Here is an 11,498-nt window from a genome sequence, read left to right as displayed (position 1 = left end):
ATGTGGAGCCCAATAGAAATTTGTGTACTAATTGCATTGATGCTACTTTAAATAAAAGCCAATCTGTACATATAAAGAAATTATCACCAGACAACGAGGGGGAAGTTATGCCGACTAACTCTCCTCACGTGTCAGTACCTTCGCCTCCCGCTAAGGAGGTGCGTGATATTGTGGCGCCAAGTACATCAGGGCGGCCCATACAAATCACTTTGCAAGACATGGCTAATGTTATGACTGAAGTACTATCTAAATTGCCAGAATTTAGGGGTAAACGCGATCACTCTGGGGTAAGAACAGAGTGCGCTGATAATAATAGAGCCATGTCTGATACTGCGTCACAATTTGCAGAACATGAGGACGGAGAGCTTCATTCTGTGGGTGACGGATCTGATCCAAGTAAACTGGACTCAGACATTTCAAATTTTAAATTTAAGCTTGAGAACCTCCGTGTATTACTAGGGGAGGTATTAGCGGCTCTGAATGATTGTGACACGGTTGCAATTCCAGAGAAAGTATGTAGGCTGGATAAATATTTTGCGGTACCGGCGTGTACTGACGTTTTTCCTATACCTAAAAGGCTTACAGAAATTGTTAACAAGGAGTGGGATAGACCCGGTGTGCCTTTTTCACCCCCTCCTATATTTAGAAAAATGTTTCCAATAGACGCCACCACACGGGACTTATGGCAGACGGTCCCTAAGGTGGAGGGAGCAGTTTCTACTCTGGCTAAGCGCACCACTATCCCGGTGGAGGATAGCTGTGCTTTTTCAGATCCAATGGATAAAAAGTTAGAGGGTTACCTTAAGAAAATGTTTGTTCAGCAAGGTTTTATATTACAACCCCTTGCATGCATTGCGCCTGTCACGGCTGCGGCGGCATTCTGGTTTGAGTCTCTGGAAGAGACCCTTAGCACAGCTCCATTGGATGAGATTATAAACAAGCTTAAAGTCTTTAAGCTAGCTAATTCATTTATTTCTGATGCCGTAGTATACTTAACTAAACTTACGGCTAAGAACTCCGGATTCGCCATTCAAGCGCGTAGAGCGCTGTGGCTTAAATCCTGGTCAGCTGATGTGACTTCTAAATCTAAATTGCTTAACATTCCTTTCAAAGGGCAGACATTATTCGGGCCCGGTTTGAAAGAAATTATCGCTGACATTACTGGAGGTAAGGGCCATGCCCTGCCTCAAGACAGGGCCAAACCAAGGGCTAAACAGTCTAATTTTCGTGCCTTTCGTAACTTCAAGGCAGGAGCAGCATCAACTTCCTCCGCTCCAAGACAGGAAGGAACTGTTGCTCGCTACAGACAGGGCTGGAAACCTAACCAGTCCTGGAACAAGGGCAAGCAGGCCAGAAAACCTGCTGCTGCCCCTAAGACAGCATGAAGTGAGGGCCCCCGATCTGGAAACGGATCTAGTGGGGGGCAGACTTTCTCTCTTCGCCCAGGCTTGGGCAAGAGATGTCCAGGATCCCTGGGCGTTGGAGATCATATCTCAGGGATATCTTCTGGACTTCAAAGCTTCTCCTCCACAAGGGAGATTTCATCTTTCAAGGTTATCAGCAAACCAGATAAAGAAAGAGGCGTTTCTACGCTGTGTACAAGACCTCTTACTAATGGGAGTGATCCACCCAGTTCCGCGGTCGGAACACGGACAAGGGTTTTATTCAAATCTGTTTGTGGTTCCCAAAAAAGAGGGAACTTTCAGACCAATATTGGACTTAAAGATCCTAAACAAATTCCTAAGAGTTCCATCGTTCAAAATGGAAACTATTCGGACCATCTTACCTGATCCAAGAGGGTCAGTACATGACCACAGTGGATTTAAAGGATGCCTACCTTCACATACCGATTCACAAGGATCATTACCGGTATCTAAGATTTGCCTTCCTAAACAGGCATTACCAGTTTGTAGCTCTTCCCTTCGGGTTAGCTACGGCTCCAAGAATCTTTACAAAGGTTCTGGGCTCTCTTCTGGTGGTTCTAAGACCGCGAGGCATAGCGGTAGCTCCGTACCTAGACAACATTCTGATACAAGCGTCAAGTTTCCAAACTGCCAAGTCTCATACAGAGTTAGTTCTGGCATTTCTAAGGTCGCATGGGTGGAAGGTGAACGTAGAAAAGAGTTCTCTATTGCCACTCACAAGAGTTCCCTTCTTAGGGACTCTTATAGATTCTGTAGAAATGAAAATTTACCTGACGGAGGACAGGTTATTAAAACTTCTAAATGCTTGCCGTGTCCTTCATTCCATTCAACACCCGTCAGTGGCTCAGTGCATGGAGGTAATCGGCTTAATGGTAGCGGCAATGGACATAGTACCTTTTGCACGCCTGCATCTCAGACCGCTGCAATTGTGCATGCTAAGTCAGTGGAATGGGGATTACTCAGATTTGTCCCCTCTGCTAAATCTGGATCAAGAGACCAGAGATTCTCTTCTATGGTGGCTTTCTCGGCCACATCTGTCCAAGGGGATGCCCTTCCGCAGGCCAGATTGGACGATTGTAACAACAGACGCCAGCCTTCTAGGTTGGGGCGCAGTCTGGAATTCCCTGAAGGCTCAGGGATCTTGGACTCAGGAGGAGAGACTCCTTCCAATAAACATTCTGGAATTAAGAGCAGTTTTCAATGCTCTTCTGGCTTGGCCTCAGCTAGCAACTCTGAGGTTCATCAGGTTTCAGTCGGACAACATCACGACTGTGGCTTACATCAACCATCAGGGAGGGACAAGGAGTTCCCTAGTGATGATGGAAGTCTCAAAGATAATTCGCTGGGCAGAGTCTCACTCTTGCCACCTGTCAGCGATCCACATCCCAGGCGTGGAGAACTGGGAGGCGGATTTTCTAAGTCGCCAGACTTTTCATCCGGGGGAGTGGGAACTTCATCCGGAGGTGTTTGCCCAACTGCTTCATCATTGGGGCAAACCAGATCTGGATCTCATGGCGTCTCGCCAGAACGCCAAGCTTCCTTGTTACGGATCCAGGTCCAGGGACCCGGGAGCGGTACTGATAGATGCCCTGACAGCACCTTGGGTCTTCAACATGGCTTATGTGTTTCCACCCTTCCCGATGCTTCCTCGATTGATTGCCAGGATCAAACAGGAGAGAGCATTGATGATTCTAATAGCGCCTGCGTGGCCACGCAGGACCTGGTATGCAGATCTAGTGGACATGTCGTCCTGTCCACCATGGTCTCTGCCTCTGAGACAGGACCTTCTGATTCAGGGTCCTTTCAAACATCCAAATCTAATTTCTCTGAGGCTGACTGCATGGAGATTGAACGCTTGATTCTATCAAAGCGGGGATTCTCGGAGTCAGTGATTGATACCTTAATGCAGGCTAGGAAACCTGTTACCAGAAAAATTTACCATAAAATATGGCGTAAATACTTATATTGGTGCGAATCCAAGAGTTACTCATGGAGTAAGGTTAGGATTCCTAGGATATTGTCTTTTCTACAAGAAGGTTTAGAAAAGGGTTTATCTGCTAGTTCGTTAAAGGGACAGATCTCAGCTCTGTCTATTCTTTTACACAAACGTCTGTCAGAAGTTCCAGACGTTCAGGCTTTTTGTAAGGCTTTGGCTAGGATTAAGCCTGTGTTTAAGACTGTTGCTCCGCCGTGGAGCTTAAACTTAGTTCTTAACGTGCTGCAAGGTGTTCCGTTTGAACCCCTTCATTCCATTGATATCAAGCTGTTATCTTGGAAAGTTCTGTTTTTAATGGCTATTTCCTCGGCTCGAAGAGTCTCTGAGTTATCGGCCTTACATTGTGATTCTTCTTATCTGATTTTTCATTCAGACAAGGTAGTTCTGCGTACTAAACCTGGGTTCTTACCTAAGGTAGTCACTAACAAGAATATCAATCAAGAGATTGTTGTTCCATCATTGTGCCCTAACCCTTCTTCAAAGAAGGAACGACTTCTGCACAATCTGGACGTCGTCCGTGCCCTGAAATTTTATTTGCAGGCAACTAAAGATTTTCGTCAAACTTCTTCCCTGTTTGTCGTTTATTCTGGACAGAGGAGAGGTCAAAAAGCTTCGGCTACCTCTCTCTCTTTCTGGCTTCGTAGCATAATACGTTTAGCCTATGAGACTGCTGGACAGCAGCCTCCTGAAAGGATTACTGCTCATTCTACTAGAGCTGTGGCTTCCACTTGGGCCTTTAAGAATGAGGCCTCTGTTGAACAGATTTGCAAGGCTGCAACTTGGTCTTCACTTCACACTTTTTCAAAATTTTACAAATTTGACACTTTTGCTTCTTCGGAGGCTGTTTTTGGGAGAAAGGTTCTACAGGCAGTGGTTCCTTCCGTGTAAAGATCCTGCCTGTCCCTCCCGTCATCCGTGTACTTTTAGCTTTGGTATTGGTATCCCATAAGTAATGGATGACCCGTGGACTGACTACACTTAACAGGAGAAAATATAATTTATGCTTACCTGATAAATTCATTTCTCCTGTAGTGTAGTCAGTCCACGGCCCGCCCTGTTTTTTACGGCAGGTCTAAATTTTAAATTAAACTCCAGTCACCACTGCACCCTATAGTTTTCTCCTTTCTCGTTTGGTTTCGGTCGAATGACTGGGTATGACGTAGAGGGGAGGAGCTATATAGCAGCTCTGCTTGGGTGATCCTCTTGCACTTCCTGTTAGGGAGGAGATATAATCCCATAAGTAATGGATGACCCGTGGACTGACTACACTACAGGAGAAATGAATTTATCAGGTAAGCATAAATTATATTTTCTCAGAGTTCCATCCTTCAAGATGGAAACTATTCGGACCATTCTTCCATTGATCCAGGAGGGTCAATATATGACTACCGTGGATCTAAAGGATGCATATCTTCATGTTCCTATCCACAGGGATCATCACAAGTTCCTGAGGTTTGCCTTTCTGGACAAATACTTTCATTTTGTGGCCCTTCCTTTCGGTCTGGCCACGGCACCCAGAATTTTCACAAAGGGTCTGGGGTATCTGCTGGCGGTTCTCAGGCCGCGGGGCATTGCAGTGGCGCCTTATCTGGACGATATCCTGAACCAGGCATCATCAGCTAGCAAAGTCTCATACCGACATTGTTCTGTCCTTTCTAAGGACTCACGGGTGGAAGGTGAAATCTAGAAATTAGTTCACTAATTCCACAGACTCGGGTTCCTTTCCTGGGAACTCTAATCGACTCTCTGTCTATGAAAATCTTTTTGACGGAAGTCAGAAAGTTATAGATTCTGAATACATGCTGATCCCTTCAGTCCAATCCTCGGCCGTCAGTGGCTCAGTGCATGGAGGCAATTGGATTGATGGTGGCAGCAATGGACATCATTCCGTTTGCTCGTTTTTATCTCAGACCTCTACAACTGAGTATGCTCCAACCATGGAATGGAAATTATGCAAATTTGTCTCCTCAAATAGATCAGGAGACAGGGGACTCACTTCTATGGTGGTTGTCATCGGATCTTCTGTCCCAAGGGACATGCTTCCGCAGACCCTCATGGGTGATAGTGACAACGGACGCCAGCCTGTTAGGATGGGATGCAGTCTGGAACTCCCTGAAGGCTCAGGGTGTGTGGACTCGGTCAGAGTCTCTACTTCCGATCAATATTCTGGAGTTGAGAGCAATATTCAATGCGCTTCAGGCTTGGCCTCAGTTGGTTTCGGCCAAATTCATCAGTTTCCAGTCGGACAACATCACAACTGTAGCTTACATCAATCGTCAAGGAGGAACAAGGAGTTCCTTAGCGATGACAGAAGTAGCCAAAATAATTCAGTGGGCAGAAGCTCACTCTTGTTATCTGTTGGCAATCTACATCCCAGGAGTGGACAACTGGGAGGCGGATTTTTTGGGCAGACAGACGTTTCATCCTGGGGAATGTGAACTCCATCCAGAGGTCTTTGCCAACCTGGTTCTCAGATGGGGCAGGCCGGAGCTGGATCTTATGGCGTCCCGTCAGAATGCCAAGCTCCCGAGATACGGTTCCAGGTCCAGGGATCCTCAGGCCGAGCTGATAGATGCCTTGGCAGTGCCTTGGTCGTCAACCTAGCTTATGTGCTTCCTCCATTTGCTCTCCTTCCCCGGGTGTTTGCTCGAGTCAAACAGGAGAGGGCTTTGGTGATTCTCATCGCTCCTGCGTGGCCTCGCAGGATTTGGTATGCCGATCTGGTGGACATGTCATCTTTGCCACCGTGGAAGCTTCCATTGAGGCAGGACCTTCTCATTCAGGGGCCCTTCCATCACCCGAATCTAATTTCTCTGCAGCTGACTGCTTGGAGACTGAACGCTTGATTTTATCTAAGCGAGGGTTTTCTGATTCGGTCATTGATACCTTGATTCAGGCACGTAAGCCTGTTACTAGAAAAATTTACCATAAGATATGCCGTAAATATCTTTATTGGTGCGAATCCAAGGGCTACTCATGGAGTAGGGTTAGGATTCCCAGCATTTAGTCTTTTCTCCAAGAAGGATTGGAGAAAGGATTGTCAGCAAGTTCCTTAAAGGGACAGATTTTTGCTTTGTCTATTTTATTACACAAACGTCTGGCAGATGTTCCGGATGTTCAATCCTTTTGTCAGGCTCTGACTAAAATCAGGCCTGTGTTTAGACCAATTGCTCCTCCTTGGAGTTTGAATTTAGTTCTTAATGTTCTTTAAGGGATTCCGTTTGAACCTATGCATTCCATAGAAATTAAGTTATTATCTTGGAAAGTGTTATTTCTGGTTGCTATTTCTTCTGCTCGGAGAGTATCCGAGTTTTCGGCATTACAATATAGTTCTCCTTACCTTATTTTTCATTTGGATAAGTTGGTGTTGCGTACTAAACCTGAGTTTCTTCCTAAGGTGGTTTCAAATAAGAATATTAATCAGGAGATTATTGTTCCTTCCTTGTGTCCTAATCCTTCTTCTCAGAAGGAACGTCTGTTACACAGTTTAGACGTAGTCTGTGCTTTAAAGTTTTACTTACAGGCGACTAAGGATTTTAGTCAATCATCTTCCTTGTTTATCGTTTTTTTCAGGGAGACGTAGGGGTCAGAAAGCTACGGCTGCCTCTCTTTCTCTTTGGCTGAAGAGTATCATCCGTTTTGCATATGAGACTGCTGGACGGCAGCCTCCTGGACGAATTAGGGCTCATTCCACTAGGGCTGTGGCTTCCTCATGGGCATTTAAAAATGATGCTTCTGTTGAACAGATTTGCAAGGCTGCAACTTGGTCGTCTCTTCATACTTTTTCCAAATTTTCCAAATTTGATACTTTTGCCTCGTCCGAGGCTGTTTTTGGGAGAAAGGTTCTTCAAGCAGTGGTGCCTTCCGTTTAGGTTCCTGTCTTGTCCCTCCCTTTCATCCGTGTCCTATAGCTTTGGTATTGTATCCCATAAGTAAGGATGAAATCCGTGGACTTGTCGTATCTTGTAAAAGAAAAGGAAATGTATGCTTACCTGTCCACGGCCCGCCTTGTTTTTTCTAAGACAGGTCTTTATTTTTGTTAAACTTCAGTCACCTCTGCACCTTGGCTTTTCCTTTCTCTTCCTAACTTCGGTCGAATGACTGGAGTGGGAGGGAAGGGAGGAGCTATATATACAGCTCTGCTGTGGTGCTCTTTGCCTCCTCCTGCTGACCAGGAGGCGATATCCCATAAGTAAGGATGAAATCCGTGGAGTCGTCGTATCGTAAAAGAAATAAATTTATCAGGTAAGAATAAATTTCCTTTTTTAAGGCTTTACAGTCGACTAAAGACTTTCGTCAGTAGTCTTATTTGTTTGTGATTTCTCAGGAAAACGTAAGGGAACAGAAGGCTTTGGCTACTTCTCTTCCTTTTTTTGCTGAAGAGTATCTTAAAGGGACATGCCACCCACATTTTTTCTTTTATGATTTAGAAAGAGAATGCAATTTTAAACATCTTTCTAATTTACTTATATTATCTAATTTGTTTTATTATCTTGATATTCTTTGATGAAAAGCATATCTAGATATGCTCACTAGCTGCTTATTGGTTGCTGCACATAGAAGCCTCATGTGATTGGCTCACCATGTGCATTGCTTTTTCTTCAACTAAGGATATTTAAAAAATGAAGCAAAATAAATAATGGAAGTAAATTGTAATGTTGTTTATATTTCTATTCTCTATCTGAATCATGAAAGAAAGATTTTGTGTTTAGTGACCCTTTAAGGTTTGTTTATGAAACTCCTAAACAACAACTTACCGAGAGGGTTGCGGCTGATTCAACGAGGGTTGTTGCTTCCTCCTGGGCTTTCAAAATGAAGCTTCTGAGGATTAGATTTGCAAGGCCGCAATTTGGTTCAAAGTTTTTCAAATTTGATTTTTTTGCCTCAGCTGAGGTGGTTTTTTGGGAGAAAGGTTCTCAAGCAGTGGTGTCTTCCGTTTAGGTTCCCTGTCTTGTCCCTCCCGTATCATCTGTGTACTCTAGCTTTGGTATTGGGTCCCATTAGTAATTAAGATGATCTGTGGACTCATCGTGTCATTAAAAAGAAAACAAAATGTATGCTTACCTGATAAATTTGTTTCTTTTTTGACACAATGAGTCCACGGCCCGCCCTGTTCTTGTGAGACAGGTTGTTGGATATTTTAAACTTCAGACACCTCTGCACCTTGGCTTTTTCTTTCTCTTCCTAACTTCGGTCGAATGACTGGAGTGGGAGGGAAGGTAGGAGCTATTTAACAGCTCTGCTGTGGTGCTCTTTGCCGCCTCCTGCTGACCAGGAGGTGAATATCCCATTAGTAATTAAGATGATCTGTTGACTCATCGTGTAAAAAAAAAAATACATTTATCAGGTAAGCATAAATTTCATTTTTTTTACCTTCAGTCTGAATCTCAGTAACACTAATCTAAAACCTATATCGGCCCATGACCTTTATTTCTTTCCGGATACAGTGAGTCCACGGCCCGCCCTTTATTTTAAGACAGTTGTTTTTAACTTTAACTTCAGGCACCTCTACACCTTGTGTTATTTCCTTTTTCTCCATTTTCCTTCGGTCGAATGACTAGGAATTGTGGGAGGGAAAGTGACGTTTGGCTGCTTTGCTGTGGTGCTCTTTGCCGCCTCCTGCTGGCCAGGAGTGATGTTCTCAACAGTAATTGATGATTCTGTGGACTCACCGTATCCGGAAATAAATAAATTTATCAGGTAAGCATAAATTTTGTTTATCGACATGTCCCATAGAAGTTAGTGAGGGCGCATTATACGACATTCAGATGTTAGCGAGCCTGAGGCTTTTTTCAGCTTGTCCCATAGAGGTTAGTGAGGTTGCATTATCCGACCTTCAGATGTTAGCAAGCCTGAGGCTTTTTTCAGCATGTCCCATAGAGGTTAGTGAGGTTGCATTATCCGACCTTCAGATGTTAGCATGCCTGAGGCTTTTTTCAGCAAGTCCCATAGAGGTTAGTGAGATTGCATTATCCAACCTTCAGATGTTAGCAAGCCTGAGGCTTTTTTCAGCAAGTCCCATAGAAGTTAGTGATGTCGCATTATCCGACCTTCAGATGTTAGCGAGCCTGAGGCTTTTTTCAGCAAGTCCCATAGAGGTTAGTGATGTCGCATTATCCGACCTTCAGATGTTAGCGAGCATGAGGCTTTTTTCAGCAAGTCCCATAGAGGTTAGTGATGTCACATTATCCGACCTTCAGATGTTAGCAAGCCGGAGGCTTTTTTCAGCAAGTCCCATAGAGGTTAGTGATGTCGCATTATCCGACCTTCAGATGTTAGCGAGCATGAGGCTTTTTTCAGCAAGTCCCATAGAGGTTAGTGATGTCGCATTATCCAACCTTCAGATGTTAGCGAGCCTGAGGCTTTAGCTCACATGACAGCTTTTTACTTTAATCTTGTAATACAAACTCAAGAATAGAAGCACTATTGATTTAACTTAAGCGCAGTTAGCTCCACTAATCCTAAGGCCTATATCAGCCCATGACCTTATGTTTTTTTACCTTCAGTCTGCATCTCAGTAACACTAATCCTATGGCCTATATCAGCCCATAGCCTTATGTCTTTTTACCTTTAGTCTGCATCTCAGTAACACTAATCTAAAGCCTATATCGGCTCATGACCTTATGTTTTTTTACCTTCAGTCTGCATCTCAGTAACACTAATCTAAAGCCTATATCAGCCCATGACCTTATGCTTTTTTTTACCTTCAGTCTGCATCTCAGTAACACTAATCTAAAGCCTATATCAGCCCATGACCTTATGTCTTTTTACCTTCGGTCTGCATCTCATTAACACTAATCTAAAGCCTATATCAGCCCATGACCTTATGTCTTTTTACCTTCAGTCTGCATCTCAGTAACACTAATCTAAAGGCTATATCATCCCATGACCTTAGGTTTTTTTACCTTCAGTCTGCATCTCAGTAATACTAATCTAAAGCCTATATCGGCTCATGACCTTATGTTTTTTTACCTTCAGTCTGCATCTCAGTAACACTTATCTAAAGGCTATATCAGCCCATGACCTTATGTTTTTTTACCTTCAGTCTGCATCTCAGTAACACTAATCTAAGGCCTATATCAGCCCATAACCTTATGTCTTTTTACCTTCAGTCTGCATCTCAGTAACACTAATCTAAGACCTATGTCGACCCATGACCTTATGTCTTTTTACCTTCAGTCTGCATCTCAGTCACACTAATCTAAGGCCTATATCAGCCCATGACCTTATGTCTTTTTACCTTCAGTCTGCATCTCAGTAACAGTAATCTAAAGGCTATATCAGCCCATGACCTTATGTTTTTTTACCTTCAGTCTGCATCTCAGTAACACTAATCTAAGGCCTATATCAGCCCATAACCTTATGTCTTTTTACCTTCAGTCTGCATCTCAGTAACACTAATCTAAGACCTATATCGGCCCATGACCTTATGTCTTTTTACTTTCAGTCTGCATCTCAGTAACACTAATCTAAGGCCTACATCAGCCCATGACCTTATGTCTTTTTACCTTCAGTCTGCATCTCAGTAACACTTATCTAAAACCTATATCGGCCCATGACCTTATGTCTTTTTACCTTCAGTCTGCATCTCAGTAACACTAATCTAAAGCCTATATCGGCCCATGACTTTATGTTTTTTTTAACCTTCAGTCTGCATCTCAGTAACATTAATCTTAGGCCTATATTGGCCCATGACCTTATGTCTTTCTACCTTCAGTCTGCATCTCAGTAACACTAATCTAAAGCCTATATCAGCCCATAGCCTTATGTATTTTTACCTTCAGTCTGCATCTCAGTAACACTAATCTAAAGCCTATATTAGCCCATGACCTTATGTTTTTTTACCTTCAGTCTGCATCTCAGTAACTCTAATCTAAAGCCTATATCGGACCATGACCTTATGTCTTTTTACCTTAAGTCTGCTTATCAGTATCAGTAATCTAAAGCCTATAACAGCCCATGACCTTATGCTTTTTTTACCTTCAGTCGGCATCTCAGTAACACTAATCTAAAGCCTATATCAGTCCATGACCTTATGCTTTTTTTACCTTCAGTCTGCATCTCAGTAACACTAATCT

This window comes from Bombina bombina, chromosome 7 (assembly GCF_027579735.1).
Source record: "Bombina bombina isolate aBomBom1 chromosome 7, aBomBom1.pri, whole genome shotgun sequence".
NCBI classification, from domain to species: domain Eukaryota; kingdom Metazoa; phylum Chordata; class Amphibia; order Anura; family Bombinatoridae; genus Bombina; species Bombina bombina.
This window is presented reverse-complemented; position numbering follows the sequence as displayed.